Source organism: Sander lucioperca, chromosome 3 (genome assembly GCF_008315115.2).
Source record: "Sander lucioperca isolate FBNREF2018 chromosome 3, SLUC_FBN_1.2, whole genome shotgun sequence".
Lineage (NCBI taxonomy): Eukaryota > Metazoa > Chordata > Actinopteri > Perciformes > Percidae > Sander > Sander lucioperca.
The window spans coordinates 17,010,633-17,027,811 of NC_050175.1; positions in this window are offsets into that span (position 1 = coordinate 17,010,633).

Here is a 17,179-nt window from a genome sequence, read left to right on the forward strand (position 1 = left end):
TGCACCCAATTGTGTAACCCAGCTGGACCAAGGGGATTTGATTTAAACCCTTGTGGTGTCCAGTGGTGGCCACAATGGGTGGCAACTAAATGGATCCCATGTGACCACAAAACCACTTCAACAAACTTCACCCGAAGCAAAGAAGCCCTTTGAGGCGGAGTTACTCTCTTTCATGGTTCTACACATTTACCTCTGGAAAGGTGTTACATGGTTATACTGTAGTATTTGTCAGAGGTGCAGTGGTGGAAGAAGTATTCAGATCCTTTACTTAAGTAAAAGTACTAATACTACACTGTAAAAATACTCTGTCACAAGTAAAAGTCCTGCATTGAAAATGTTACGTGTTAAGTCAAAAGTACTTAAGTAAAAGTATGTTCGTATCATCAGGAAAATGTACTTAAAGTATTAAAAGGAAAAGGAAAATTCACACATTTTAGAAACTGGAAAAGTGTTTAATCAGCTAATCATTCAGCTGTACTTGTAGGCCTATTATTGTTGGGTAGTTTAATTTATAATAAAACAATGTATTTTATAAACTACATGTGTTTTGCAAAAATCTTAATTTGTAAAGTAACTAGTAACTAAAGCTTTAATGTAGTGGTGTAAAATAATAATAAAACAATATTTTCCCCTGAAATGTAGCGGAGTAGAAGTAGAAAGTGGCATGAAAAGAATCAAGTAAAGTACCTCAAATGTGTATTTGAGTAAATATACTTAGTTATATTCCACCACTGCAGAGGTGTTTATGATAGTATCCAGCCTCTATCTGATAAGTATAATGGTGTGCTCTGATTAAAGTCAAAGTCCTACTGACTTGGGTGATCCCCTGACTTCACCCATGAGGTTTACATTTGTGGTTTTAACTAAATGTCTCAACAACTATTGGATGCATTGCCATGACATTTGGTTCGGACATTTATGTTCCCCTCAGGATAAATTGTAATAACTTTAGCTTTTCATCTCAAGGCCAATTCATGGTTTCCGGATCTGTGTGGCTGTGGACTGTCTGCATTACAAGCGCACCGACTGTGCATGTGCTAGAAAAGTAAACTGGATGCTCGTTCTGCACACTGTATACTGTATATGTACTGCATTCCCCATCCTGTGTCCTATCCCGGTCACACACACTGTTTTTAAACATGTATTTATAACCAAATAGGTGAAAAAAGGGACATTCCCATCAGCCTCAGTTGTACTTTTTGTTCTGTGCTAATTAGCAAATGGTTGTCAATAAGTAAAGTAAGATGAATGCTGCTCCCTTGTTTGTTCTAATTCTGAGAAGCATCCGATTACAGTATTTTGGAAGAAAATGTGAGAGGAGACATCAATTTACCTCAACCACAACACCACTTGTTAACACACAGCAACCTGCCATCAAACCAGCTTGTTATACAGGGTAATTGTTGTTATTATTATATGGTGAATAACATATGTTCTTGTAAGTTAACAAGTACCTTCAGATTAAAGTGTTGTTATGTAAAAACCTCCCAATTGGTGTTTTCTCGTTCTTAGATACAGGGTGAGCTTCAGGATCACAGAGGAAAACTAAACACATTTAGAAATACTGTGTGTGTGTGTGTGTGTGTGTGTGTGTGTGTGTGTGTGTGTGTGTGTGTGTGTGTGTGTGTGTGTGTGTGTGTGTGAGAAAGAATGTTGGCGACAGAAATGGCTGTTATTCATATCATATTTAATTTTTTTTGTTGATTTTACAGAGGCATGCACCAAAGTGACACAGGCATCCAAAAATACACCGAGCCATAGTGACCAAATATAACCCTTCTGTATTTACAGCAGTGTCTATAAATATAAACTGATTTCTGCTGAGGCCAAAACACAGAGGGAACAACTCCCAGACTTGCCTTGTGTGTGTGTGTGTGTGTGTGTGTGTGTGTGTGTGTGTGTGTGTGTGTGAGAGAGAGAGAGAGAGAGAGAGAGAGAAGTAAAACTAGCACACTCTAGACTGCTGCCTGATGTCTAATGTAGTGGAATTGGACAGAGGGAGAGGAGGTAACGGAAAAGGAGAGAAAACTGAGCAAACAAACTATGAAGAGAGAGCAGATAACAGAAACTTCACTGAGTTTTATCAACCTAAAATGTGTTGGGTGTTTCTCTTGTTTGATCTCTTCTCTCACATCTGTGCATTAAAGGAATAATTTGCCGATATTCAACCAACATTGTATCATATAATGTGTAATGTATAATGTGTTGGTAGTATGTGTAAATGAACTATGGTAAACTTCCCACCATCTTAAGTGATTTATTTAATGCGAAACATCACTTGGAGGTTTGCTGCTGGCCCTTGAACTACAGACTGTACTTCCGTATACATCAAAAATGTTGTTGTTTTTTACTGCAAAGAGTCCAGTGTTATGAAAAGACCCTCTCTCCTGCAGTAAAATACTTCTTTGCGAATGGAGCTAGAGTCAAGCGGCTTCTACCTTAGCTTAGCATAAAGACTGGAAACAGGGGAAAACAGCTACATGCTGTCCAAAATTAAACAAAATCTGCCTACCAGCACACTCATTTACATGTCATATAATGTGTTTAATCCATACAAAAAGATGAGAGGGAGTTTTGTGCTTCAACTATACAAACAACAGCTGGCTGCAGTAACTTCATTGTCGTCACAGTGAGGTTGCCGGGCAACCAGGAGAGACATCCACAGTAGTACCATGATAAACTGTTGTTTGTCAAGAAACACTATGGCTGAGTGTATAATCCCAAAATGTTGAACTTTACCTTTAAAATAGACTTATAAAATGTACAGTACTATACTCACTGCAATAAACTGTTGGTGACAAGTGCTCATTGCAGCTCAATTATTATTATTATTATTTTCTTGTGATGGGAGTGCTGGAGCGTGTAAACAGGAAGCTGTTTCTGATTATGTCATGGTGGGATTGATCAGCCAGGTTGGATTTATACAGAAAGAGCAATTTGGCCTCTAGAGACACAGCTGCTATCGAGTGAAGACTAAAGTAATTAGTTTGAATTTGCTCCTTGAATGGACAATGAAATAAAAAACCTGCAAGGTTGGCTAACCCTTTTTTGTCTGGGTCCATACTTTCCTAATCATTTCCTTGGAAGTTTCCTAGGAATGACTACACGAATTGACACAAACAATAATGAAAAACAGGAATTTCCTTGAAATAAAATCTCAGTATAAACCAAGTAAATAATTCACCGTTTATTATTGTATTGTATTGCAAAAATCCTAGCCGACCTTTGTGCTTTGAGGCTTTTACTCAACAGCAAAAGACCAAGGTGTGGACTCTCTCTTCACCACCATGTCAACATCAGCTCACAGAGCCAGTGTGTACGGTTCCAGTGGTGAGTCGGAGATCTCTGTCCCACCCTCCTTCTTCTCCTCCAATCAGCTCCCTCCCTCCTGTCTCTCATCCTTATTTATCTCTTTCCACCTCCACCCATCCCTCCCTTGCTCTTATGCCAATCGTGCATCTCCATCTCTCCCCTCCACAGCCCCCTCCTCCTCTCCTCTCTCTCTGTCTGTCCTTGAATGAATGCTCTCTGACTAGTGGAACATATGCTGCTGGTTGTTCAATACCCTCCCTCTGAGCGGGGGCGCATCCATGCTTGTGTGTGTGTGTGTGTGTGTGTGTGTGTGTGTGTGTGTGTGTGTGTGTGTGTGTGTGTGTGTGTGTGTGTGTGTGTGTGTGTGTTCATTGAAACATATGCCTCCTGTTGCACATCGGCCATCTGTTCCTTGAATGGACTGATGGAGTGCTGCTGTAACCATGGCGATAGGCCATTCAGTCAAATAGCCTGTTGAACAACCCATGGCTCTGTGTGTGTGTGTGTGTGTGTGTGTGTGTGTGTGGGTGTTTGTATGTGTTTATGTTTAGGAATTGACTGGCAGAGTGGAGGAATTCCCACATGTTGATGAAATGAGGTTGACCCTCCAAGACGACCTGCTCCTACATTATCCCATTTCTCCTTTGCTCTCCACGTTCACACTGTTTTTTTTTATACTGTAGCTGTTTGAGGACATTGTCACCATGAGACCTACTAACCCAGCCAGACCATTTACACACTAGGAAGAAAACATTGTATAATTTAATCGACATAGATGGCTATATAAGCAGTTTTCAAGGTTTTAAGGGAGAGAGGTAAGGAGACAAAAGATACAACTGGGGGAACTGGAATTGTTTTGTAGTTATTTGTTTGTGCTAAAAGCAGTTGGTCGTTAGATTTTCACGTGAAGAAAGGTTTTTGTTTAGTTTTCGTTTGTTTTGTTTTTTTGGTCATGTTGGTCCGAAATAAGCTTCAGAAACAAAATATCGTCGTTTGAACCTTTTTAGATACTTGAAAAGATTAATAACAATATATGGGATGTTGGAAATTAAGAATATTCATATATATTCATTCATATGTAATTAAAATGAATTTTACACACACACACACACACACACACACACACACACACACACACAAACAGCAGCAGGGCAATATTGAAAATGAATATTGAGTTTCAACTGTCTCTAACCACTGGTCTATTCATCTGCACCCTCAGTCAGAGCATTCAGCAGCAACCCCACCCTCACACACACACACACACACACACACACACACACACACACACACACACACACACACACACACACACACACACAGAGCTCCACCCAGTGCAGTGGTCTGCTGGCCATATGTCAGCCCATCTACTCAAAAAAAACTCTCCTGGGATCCCCCACTTCTTTTGTGTGTGTGTGTGTGTGTGTGTGTGTGTGTGTGTGTGTGTGTGTGTGTGTGTGTGTGTGTGTGTTCTGTAATGTGTAGCTCTCCCGTGACAAGGATTGAGTCTACACCATAGATTTACTTAAAACATTTGTAATTCATGTAACTAAGGTTAACACAAAACAAACAATAGCATAGTGAATAGTTCAGCAATGAAAGCAGTGCATGGATGTGAGGGTGATGTGCTGTGGACATGTTGAAGGTGCAAGTGATGCAGGGTGGATGTTGGAACAGAGAGGCAGGAGGATACACATGGGCCAAGTTAAATAGCCCAAGAGCCCGGGTGACTAATAGGAATAGACCATCCTATGTCACTCTTTCTTCTCTGAGTGTGGGGAAAGGTAGGGGGGTCTTGTGTGAGGTTTATCGGATGTTTATTGAACGCATTTGGATGAGATAATGTATGCTTATGTTTTATATATGTTTACTGTATGTTCATTGTATGTTCTCCTATAGGAGACAATAAAGGCTTATCTTATCTTATAACTGTCTACTGAGTTTTCCAAGGACAGCCTCTGAGACAATGGATGAAGCGTCACATCCTTTAACATCTGAAACACAAAAAGTAAATGTACCAAAACCAACTCAAAGACAAAACAATAAGGCAACATAAAAACAAAGTGTTTCACATTCCCTCAATTTAAACGTGTAGTCTTTCCCAAAGAGCTGTCGCCCAAACATACTACGATGAACAATGACCTACACCTCCAACCACTGCCACCCATCCTGCCAGATCCAATCCCCCACCCAGAAACCTTGAATCCTTCCAGGATTAGCAATTTAAGGGTGAGAAAAGGTCTAGAAAAAAGTGAATTGGTGTTTTAATAGTCACATGGCAAAACTAATTGGTGCATTATAGTGTCCGAGCTCTTATGAATGATATCCAAATGCATGAAATCAATACCCACCTCAAATCTATTTGCTTCTGGGGCGGGCTCTAGCTCACCCAGTAGAGCGTGTGCCCCATGTAGGCTGAGTCCTTTGCAGCGGCCCGGGTTCGGATCCGACCTGCAGCCCTTTGCTGCGTGTCATCCCCTCTCTCTCTCCCCCCACTTTCCTGTCTATCCACTATCTAATAAAGGGAAAAGCCCCAAAAAATAATCTTCAAAAAAAAAAAAAAAATCTATTTGCTTCTGTAGGAATACTAAAAAGAGAGTAGTGTGGTCAGCAGGAAATGAGGTACAGTGATCAAAATGTTAAAATCAAAATGAGCATCAAGGCTCATCACAAGTGTCCAACAAAGTGCCCTGTAGCTATACAAACACATCACAATGCCTTCACAAAATTCTGAACTGAATCACATACCTTTAATCTTAAACATAGGGGTTTGTAAACCAAACAATTAGGGGACTAATGCTGTTCCATTTTAACATCCACCAAAACAAACTTCACAAAAGTAACCTAATAAGCAAACCAAATAATCCTAAATAACAGTATCGTTTTAAAGACTTTTTTTCTGGTGAAGACTGACTTTTTTCTGCAGAGTTTCAGTAAAACAGTAAAACATTAGACGTGTTTTAATTTGAACCTGCTGCCCCAATGTCGGGCCCCTGGTGCTAGTTTTCTTGCAGGGCAAAACTGACATTGATTTTCTGACACATGACGGTAAACTCAGAATTTGAAACAGAATTTGGGTTGTCATAATGGCATCTGTGTGTGTGTGTGTGTGTGTGTGTGTGTGTGTGTGTGTGTGTGTGTGTGTGTGTGTGTGTGTGTGTGTGTGTGTGTGTGTGTGTATATGTGTGTGTGTCTGTAGATACATTAATGGCAACACAGCAACTCTGGATATTAAGACCACGTAAATTGATGGATGGTACATACATCAGCTCAGTAGATGAACATAAGATGATCAGCGTAATTCATGTTTAATATATCAAGGTCATGGTGGAATAATATGTAGCTCAGGTACTGTACATCTTGTCAGTTACAGGCTTTTTTTTATTTTTAATGCCGGGAGATGTTTGACAGACATACCTGTATAAAAGCATTAAAAACTGTGTGTGTAAAGAAGACAGTAGAAGACATTTCAAGTTAACAGTTTACTTGAAATGTCAATGTGTAGTACAGACAGACAAACACACACAGGGATCCCTCTCTAATACAACAGTATGGGACTAACTGCAGTGTCCTGGTTGTTTGGCAGCTGAGACTCATTCCATGTTGTGGTGTTTTGTGTTTGAGCCCAAATTGTGATCTTGGTTTAATATCAACCATCTAAATTCTTTCTCATTTTGTTGGTCTCTCACCACTGTCTCCACTAACAGACATGCCTTGAATATACTGTTACATTTTCCATAAGTAATACTTTTGTTGTTATTAGTATTAATGCTGATTTGTTTTCTTTGAGAATAGCCATGCCACGTATTGCTCATCCCAAGACAAGAGACCACTGTTTCATGATTTATGAGACTAAAGACTTAGAGAAAGACTGAATTTGCAGTGTCACACATCAACAACAAAAATATGTTTAAAATCTAAGACATGTTTAATGCCTATCTTGGTTGACAGATACAGAAAAGCATGTATCTCTGTGTATGCAGGGGTTATAATATTGTACAAAAACAATTGAATCATAGAAAACATTCAGCGTTACTGACCACAGTATTGTCAACTAGTTATGGTTAGCCAAGACATCTCTCTGCATTCTGTATATAAGCGTGCAAACTACAGTGTGTAGCACATCTGGTTTTGTGTGTTAGTGAGCGTTTTAGCTGCAAACTCTTGTAGCCTCAGACCACTTTCTGACTGTTGTTTATTTCTTTTTTTGTCTCTACATGTGAGACATCAGTCTTACCACTTTCTCTCTTTTCTTTTTTTGTCTTTTATGTCTTTATCAAGCATATCTGTGTGGGGTTTTGTGGAATTTAGTGCAATTGTACTTTCCTGACAACTATGCAGAGACATCCATCTTTCCTCCCTACAACAATAAATATAAGTCTTTAGTTCTGGTTAGAGCACAAAGGTTTAGATAATTCATTATCCACGTCAAGAAGGTCAAGAAAGGAATTTTGTCTGTGTACCTGTCTGTCTGTTAGTATATTGTTGGTTTCACATCCATAAAAACCGCACGCACGCATGCACACACACACACACACACACACACACACACACACACACACACACACACACACACACACACACACAGTGCAGAACACACACATTGCAGTCCTAATTCTTTACACACACACATTTAGGTCAGCAGTTCTACCTGTGCTTACATTGTTTTTGTGAAATTCTTTAAACAGCGAGCCACAGTGTGCGTGCAGTGTGTGTGTTTGTGTGTGTGTGTGTGTGTGTGTGTGTGTGTGTGTGTGTGTGTGTGTGTCTGCTTCCATCTGCAGCTATTTTGTGTTCACCCTAATGATACAAAAAAAATCTATTGTTTTGTCTCTTACTGTGAGACAGTCATCTACACAGATGTCTGTGGGTTTTTGCTATTGTGTAATCCACAATATACAGCATGTAAATGAGTATACCCACCAGTATTTTTTGACAATGGTTGAAAAATAACTCAGATCTTTAACTTAGTATCTAATATTAGGTCTCCAATTTAACATTTTACTTACAGTTACCTTATAGCAGTATTAGCAGGAAATGTGCTCAAGTAACAAACTGAAGAATATTTATTGAAGAACAGGCTCTTAGAGAGCGTTAGAGCTGCTATAATTAATGTTTTATATAAATGGATATAATGGATCCCACAAAGCATCCTCAAGCGTCATTGATTCGGATTTCTGGGCCGCAACTTCTCTATTTTGGCTCACTCTCACCTCTGTTATAGCATCGATTTTGGCCGCAGCAGGCAGCTGTTTTCAGCACAAAAGCTCTTACAACCCACTGTACGCTAACTGCTCAGCAACAAACAGCAGACTGACACAGTTAGCGACTAGCTGGTGAACACAGTGGAGCATTTAGCAGCTAAAGAGCCATATATTTCCCTCAGGAGTTGTTAAAGACCACAAACAGAGTTAAAAGAGAGTGAATATTGAACACATATTTGCCAGATGGATGCAAATACGACTCCAAAGAAATGATAATGTTGTTGGTCCGGATCTGCTGGATGTGCAAATATCAACTTTAGAGGGGATATTATGTCAGTGTTGTAACTCACAACATTTTAGATAAATGATTAAATGCACTTTTTAAAATATCATAGAAATATCAAGTCCAACAAATGGAAATACCCATAAGCACCAGTATATCAAAATAGTTTAAAATTAAACAGTTAACAGTTTTTTTGGTTTTGTTTTTTTGGTCCAGTGACTGCTACAGTAAATGTCTGAATTGTACTTCATGAAATATTCCACCACTGTAAAGCATCACTAGTCAATGAATACAGTGCTGCATCCAAAAATGTTCTCAACTGTAGGCTACTGTAGCAGAACATAACATGAACTTCAGTTTCCACAAGTGAATTACTGCAGTCATCGATGGTTAACATTGGATCCAAACAAAAAAAATAATAATGTCATGGTGCCCATAAACTGATATTTTTCAAAAATTCATGAGACTCCGTCCACATTTGAATTGTGAGGTGTGAAAACACTCTAGTGATGAATGTTTTCAGTATTGAATTTTAACTTTATTAGTATTTGTAGTATAGTTGACGTACTGCAGTATAGAAATATTCAGTTTTATTTTTCGGAGCTCTACAAGATCAGAGGATAAACAGCTGGACACATGGATTTGTTTTGCTGTGGATTCTCCCTTTAACTAGATCATCAGTTGCATGTTCATGCTGTCCTCCCCCCCCCCCCCCCCCACCACCACCACCGTGCCTGTTCCACTTCTCAATGGCATTCCTGTGTTAATGCATGAATCATGACACTTTGAGTCTGTGCTTCTCTTTCTTCCTTTCCCTCATTCTCATTCATATTGTTCTCTCTCACTCTCTTCCTCTCGGTAACGGTTTAACCCTCCACAGATGACTTTGTGTTGGGACTTCCTCTGAAGTGCTGATGGGTCACAAGCATGACGGCCAGGTTAACAAGCAGACAGGTTTGGGAGGTGGGTAGGGGGTCATGGTCAAAGGTCAGGATGACAGGGAAATCCTCAATGCAGGGCCGCTCATCCTTCTGTGGGATGATTACTTCAGAAATGTGCTTTGATCTGCAGCTTCTCAACAGAACGTCTTCTTCAACAGGTGACAAAGAACTGTTGTTACATAATTTTGCTACTTTGTCATTGTTTTATTCATGGTGCTCTTTGCTACTTGGGTGCTTTCTCTGCTGTTATAATTTCTTTTTAACTTAGAAATACAGTATTTGCAACTATGCTATATGGTAGCATATGACTGGGTTCCATCCTGTTTGTGCCATACTGTGAGCAACAGGTGATTTTCTATCCAACAGGAATGACTCAGTAAAAGGCGTGCACTGCTCAGTTTAGCCGTCTATACAACTCTCCTTTCTCTGTCTTATATATTTTCAAAGTAAGTTTAAAATGTGTCTGTTAATTATTTCAGAGAGAATCCATCATGTCTTAACAGTGCTGTCGTATTTATGTTGCCAGTCAGTCCAAATGGCAGCAATGCAAGCCAGCTGTTGTGAAGTGAACACAGCGCTCAATGAAACAAGCCACAAAACATGACAAGCATAATCTTAATTAGTCATCACAGTTGCCTCCAAAATCTACTTTGAAAATGCACCGTTGTCGGAGAGACAAAATGGAAAAGCAGCAGTTTAACTGACCTTTTAAAGTCTGTCACACCACGGTGGCGTCTTCCTCTCTGTAAATCACAAGGCATGGCTGTAAATGCCTGACTGGAAACTCTTTGATCACAGTGAAAAAACTGAGAGATGAGAGAGAGGATGTCAACATTTTCGAGGTGCATCCCAGTTATTACCAGGTCATCTTTTTCCAACTAGACACATGGGCAGCTTTAGAAGACAACATTAAGGCTGGTTTAAAAATCATAAATAATAAATGTTTCCACCTGGTTTTAAAATCCGCCCTGAGTGATCCGATCACAAGTAGATAGCTCTAGTACGTTGGTCCACACCTGGCATTAGAATGTGTCTCTACATGCCTCTTGAGTGACTACTTGTGATCGGATCTCACTTGCCCGCTGTATATGCAAATAAATACATACATCATTTCCGATTGCACATAGGCTGGTTGTGTGTGTGTTTGTGTGTGAGATATATTATCTCACATAAATTAAATATAGAAACATGCAATGACTAATGAAAAACCGATGCCAACAGTCTTTGTCTGTGTGTTGAAGGACGTAACTTTTTCTGCACGACGGTGTTATGTGTTTTTTGCTGCTACTACAACACTCTATACTTTAGGTTTAAATTATGGCACCCATCCCAGGCTCTTCCAGCCATGGTGAGAGCAGACGCCACGTGTAAGTTACCCAAAATAAAAGGCAAACATGGTGATATACTAAAACTTGCACACATTTATGGAAGAAAACCAAAAATACAGCAAACCAACCCCAAAACACTGCAGACTACTTCCATTTGATGGGTGAGATTAAACCTGCTGTCAACCTGTGGACAAAGACAACAGAAGACAACATCAAATCCAAATAAATGTTTAATATGGAAACATATTTCTGCAGGGTCTGATAACTGCCGGTCTCAATGTCCCAAATCGTCTCCACAAACTCTCTCTCTCAGCCACACGCACACACACACACACACACACACACACACACACACACACACACACACACACACACACACACACATACACACACATTGTTTCTGTGTGGTTGGGGGTAACAGCACAGTAAAAAAGCTGATAGCTCTTCAGCAGGTACATGTCACCTCATCGTGCTCTTTGATAAGCACAGACACTTCCCTTTAACATGGGACTGACAAACACACACACACTCGACCACCTTCTCTTCGTCCTGTCACACAGTTATCTTTTATGGCTGTGTCCAAATCAAGCTGGCAATTTTGAAAATGCATCATTTTAGTCTTCAGTCCACATTTAGCTGCTGTTTATCACTCACAGAAGTAGAGCATTTCAGTAAGCTCTTTCTATTTCCTCAACCTCTTTCTGCAAACATTCATTTTGAATGTCACTATAGCCAAATCACTCGTTTCTTGTCATTTACTTGATGTCCGAAATAGAAAGAACTATGTCATGGAGAAATTCATTGTGAGTTCTGCTGTACTGACACAAGATATAAGTGATCATTGATGTAAGAGGTAACAAAATTAGCAGAGCTCAAACGTGATAGAGGGAAAGCGGCACACTGTATGCAAATCCAGAACATGAGTATGATACATAGGAAGGCTCAAGAAGAAAATCACAAAAGCCTTAAATAGTACAAATGAGTCCCAACCTCTTTTTAGGATGTATCCATCAAAATGAACAGAAGTGTGTGTGTGTGTGTGTGTGTGTGTGTGTGTGTGTGTGTGTGTGTGTGTGTGTGTGTGTGTGTGTGTGTGTGTGTGTGTGTGTGTGTGTGTGCATGCATGCATGTGCGCGTGTGCGTGTGAGAGAGAGAGAGAGAGAGAGAGAGAGAGAGAGGCAGCCAGTACAGGATTGATACACTGGCACTTTGGAGCCTTGTCATTTAGCTTTAGAGAACCTGAAGAACATCAACTCTTAACTGGTGCACACAGTGGCATGTCCTACTGTGATGATGCTGCCATTAGCTATCTCAGTGAGCATGTGTGTGATGATCAAACCTTTTCCAACAGAAAGATTTCAGTAAAACAATGCGACTATAAACCACTCCATTGAAAACACGGGCACATTTTTTACACTACTGTAAAACAACCATTGAACATGTCGGCATGTTTGTGAGAAAAGGTCACATTTCCAGAGCAGGAATCCAGTTTGACAAATATAATGTCTGTCATGACAGTGAAAAGATAATTCCTGTGGTTATCTCATGTAATTTACGTGAGTGCAAACATTTTCCAGAGCCTGTCATGAGTTTCAGACTGATTTCTTACCTTCCAGGCAGCCATTAGTTTCCATTTAGTTTGCTCAGTAAGAAAATCAACTTATTATGTTTGAACTGGGTATTCCATTGTCCTGTTTATTTGTTTTATTTATTTATTTGTAAAAGTTACACTATCATGGCATGGTGATGCAGTTGCAAGCAGGGCTGTTTCTTTGCCAGTGCATTCAAGGACACTGACATCCAAGATAGGTGAGTGTAGTCAAATAGCAACCTTTTTAATGCAAGAAAGGATCACATTTACACACATTATCCTTTAAATAAAACAACAATATAAACATGATTAATATTTGTTTCGGTTTGTCCTCCAAGTTTGATTTTCGTCAACAACATAGTTTGAGCAACACTTTTTGGCGGTCTGCAGAGTTCAAATGGTGGAACTTTGATGAATGCTTCACTACAAAGTTTTTTAAAAACAGTCCCTGCTCACAACTGCATTTCTATGGAAATACAATGAAGGTATAATAAATACAATAGAAATACAATAATAATACAATAAAGTGGAATAAAGGTTTCTGTAACGTATCACCAATGAATGGAAACTAGTTGCTGCAGATCAGAAAATGTATGATGTAATCTGGAAAATGATTGGCATTAATCCGGTACGTTCCTTTAATGTGCAACATGGATTTCTAGTACGAGTGTCTGTGTGTATTAGGAGGTTAGTTACAGGATCATCTCCTATCGTCAATGAGGTGTGAACCCCAGACTTCTCACGTCCCCCAACCCCCCTTTACACCAGCCCAGGTGTCAAAGCCCCCACTGAGGTGGCACTTATCACTGGTCTGGGAAAGAGCTGCACTGCGACAACACACACACACACACACACACACACACACACACACACACACACACACACAAAGACGCTCAGATACCAGAGGATGACTTGGGATGGAAAATGTCTTTCCCATCACCAGATATTAAGGTCTGAGGATTATCAGGTCTAGACAAGAATGATAAAATGAGTTTCTTTGACAACGCAGAACCTTAGAAGCCATGAGATTGCCAATTCTCTTTTAGATCTTCCAACTGTGTCAATTAAACTTCCCGTTCAAAGATTTTGGCTCCACTACTATACACTACATTATCTGGCTCATTAGCTGGCTCAGCTTGTCTCAGATACTACCATTGACACACAGATTTATCTATGACTACCTGCCTGGTGTCTGTTTTTAGGCTGTGTATCTTGCTCTGTTCTCCCTCCTCCTTTCCTCTGAAGATAACTATGTCACTCACACTGCTGTGTGTGTGTATGTGGCTGAGAAAGAGAGTGAGTTTGTGGAGACAATTTGGGACGTTGAGTCACCCACAGGTCAGATAACACAGCAGACAGACACACACATTATTATTAAGAACCCCAAACCATTCATTTTTGTCATATTTATGGCACGCCTAATAAATACAGGTACAGTTCTGTTATTATAATCTCAATAGCAACTTTATTTTGAGTTGTACAGGTTCAACGTGCAACAAAATACATTGGCAGGAAATAGAGGACATACACAATATAAACATTTGTGGAGGACAGTAGCCAAATGGTTGCAGAAGTGACCTCATGACCAGAGGGTCAGCGGTTCAAATTCCTGTACCGCCTGGTAGCAAAAGTGGCCGAAACACAACAACTGTCATCAAAACACTGTAGAACAAGGTACCCAACACTCAGTCACTGCAGTAGATCAATGGCAGACTGGTTTATACTGTACTTGGCAGATGCTAAAATGTTACAGACAAATGAAACGGACTCCTTGCTACAGCACAATCTGCAGAAAGAAGGTGTCTCTTCTGTATCAAATTTTACAAAGTGATTATCAGATTATGATTGTGAAAAACATCACAAACAGCACACATATTGTAGATTTCTATAATGAGATTAGAATTCTATAAAACAAAATTGGCTTGTTAACATTTATCCCTATATTCTGAAAGTGTCACCATTACTGTTAACTCCACTGGTGTGCTGCCCGATAGTGTGCCAGACTATTTTGTTGAGTCCCTGTGACTCCCTCTAGTTTGCACACACGTTAGCAAAATGTGCATGATAGTTCATAGTCAAAGCTTGTTGCTGTGTGGAGCCAACTTTTCCAAGTATTTTTAACTGGCTGGACAGCAGTATATTTTTCGCAAACTGGTATTTTATCTATTCACCTGACAAACAGAAATCATGCATCTTTCATTTGCGGTTATTGGGTTTTCTGATGAGCTCTTAGAAGTGGAAAACTTGCTGCTGCAGCGCATGAAGAAAGATAAAGGCTCCACTGCTCTCTTGTGGTTACTGCCTGCTGACAGGCAGTCTGCAACAATCACTGCAGGAGGGAGATGCTCTGGACTGCTGAAAATGTTAATGCATTAGTGGGATTAGTTGCCTGATATGCCAAAAATCTCAATCAAAGAGGAAAAGCACATTAGTGCAAATTATTTATTTATTTATTTATTTAGATGTTCCTTTGTCTGAAAGCCAGACTGGTGTGGTCTCTGGAGTTTCACTGTTCAACTCCTTTTGGAGAATGTTCCAATCTTTTATTCTCCCTGTGTTTTTCCACATTTTCCAATAAAGGTTTTGTGACCTATTATTGCTGGGTTCTTAAACCTCTTCTCCACAATCATCATTCCATTTTTATTTCTTAAAATTCTTGTGAACCCAGCAGTTAAAGAGCTGTCATTTTGTAGGACATGGCAACACACTGCATTAAAATAGATCAAACAAATATAAATACATCAACAGAGATCTCCCAAGACCCATAAAGCCTGTAAAAGGTAAGCCATGATGAAGCTTCATGTGTATTTGATATGCGACTGTTCGAGTTGTCTCAGTCAGCAACAATAACTTTCCATGTTTATCAGACCAAATGGAATACAACTGTTAACCATCACTTGTGCTGTCTATATAATTTGTGTTTTCTCTTTAAATGAAGGTGTCTTGACTTTCTGGATCCCAATAATAACAGGTTGCCCTCTCATGTGGACCTTGTGTAAGTAGTCTAGTCAGTTGTACTGTAATTGTCACTGTGACTGGGTGTGCCATCACTTGTAACATCCCTGTGATAATAGCTGATGTCCTCATAATTGGTGTTATCCATTGTGCTGTCCCTGTAATCTGTACTGTCTCACATGAGGACTTCCAGGTGACACTTAGACTGCCTCCAACAGAGACGATGTTTGATCTGTCACGACTCTTCCTTGTGGCCTTCAGATGTAAATGAAATTTGATGTTGGGATGGGAGTATTCATCACACCTGCCTGGAGTCTTCATGTGGTTACCATTTAAAAACTATTTAAATTAGCCTTCATTTAAATTGTGGCCTTTGATAATTAAGTGTTATCCCAAACCGAACGATCCAGACCTCAGTGTAAGGGACTGCATAAATATCTAAATACAAATAAGAGTACACAAATAAACAACACAAATATAAATCTACATAAAATAAGTAATGACATCAAAGCAATTCCATTTATATTTTTCATGAGAGAGGGACACTCTTGACAGCAGCTTACACATAGAATAAACCAGAAAATTGCACACCAAATGATTTATTATGATGTTATGGCGAACAATTGGATTTTCCAAGGATATTTTCTTTATATATACAAAACATGCACTTAAAAAGCCATCTACCACCTGATAGCAATTATGTTAATTATGAAGTTTATACCATAACCAGCACTTCTGGCGTTTTCTTACCACTACTATGTTTCAGTAGCATAGATAAAAAATATTTTTAAACCAAAAAGACACACATAGCGAGGAAAAGAAAGAATAAAATACTATAATCTCAAAACATTATGGACAATGACAACCCAACACACTTAGCCACATGATTTCTAGTCCCTTTAAAGTGTCTTCAAAGGAGAAGCACATTAAAATTATTTTTATGTCTATGACAGTATTGTGTGTCCTTAAAGCTACCCCAGATCTGGGTTTATTGAACTGTTCACTGAGTCAACACAGTGAAAATAAAAGACTGAGTAGAGTAGAAAAGAAAAGAAAAGAGCAAATACGCCATCTAGTGCAGGCAGGCAGGAAGCACAGTGCACTCTGGAATAAAAGTCAGTGCTAGGATACATAGGTCTAGAATTTTTGGATTGATGCTTCTAATTCTTACGACTACCTTGACATATAGATTCTGATATTACTTTAAATGTGAACATTTTCAAACAGGCAGCGCAGACTGATTAAATGCCGACCGTTCACATAGGACAGGTAGAACAAGTATGCAATAATTTATTGTTAATTACATGAGTTCAAATGGTTAACAGACATGCTTTCAAGTTGTTTCTGTGTGTGATTTGTACGTTTGCATTTTCCATTTGGGGCTATAAAGCCAACTGTGGCACTGTATCACCATGTTTGGTTCTGTAGGTAAATGGAAGCTCTATCTATTCTAATTTAATATAAGACAATGTGATATATGTAAAATCATGTTTCTTTATTTTAATGTATTGTATTCAATGATAGCCTGTCAAAAACAATACGTCAATGGCAAAACTTTTATTTTGAAT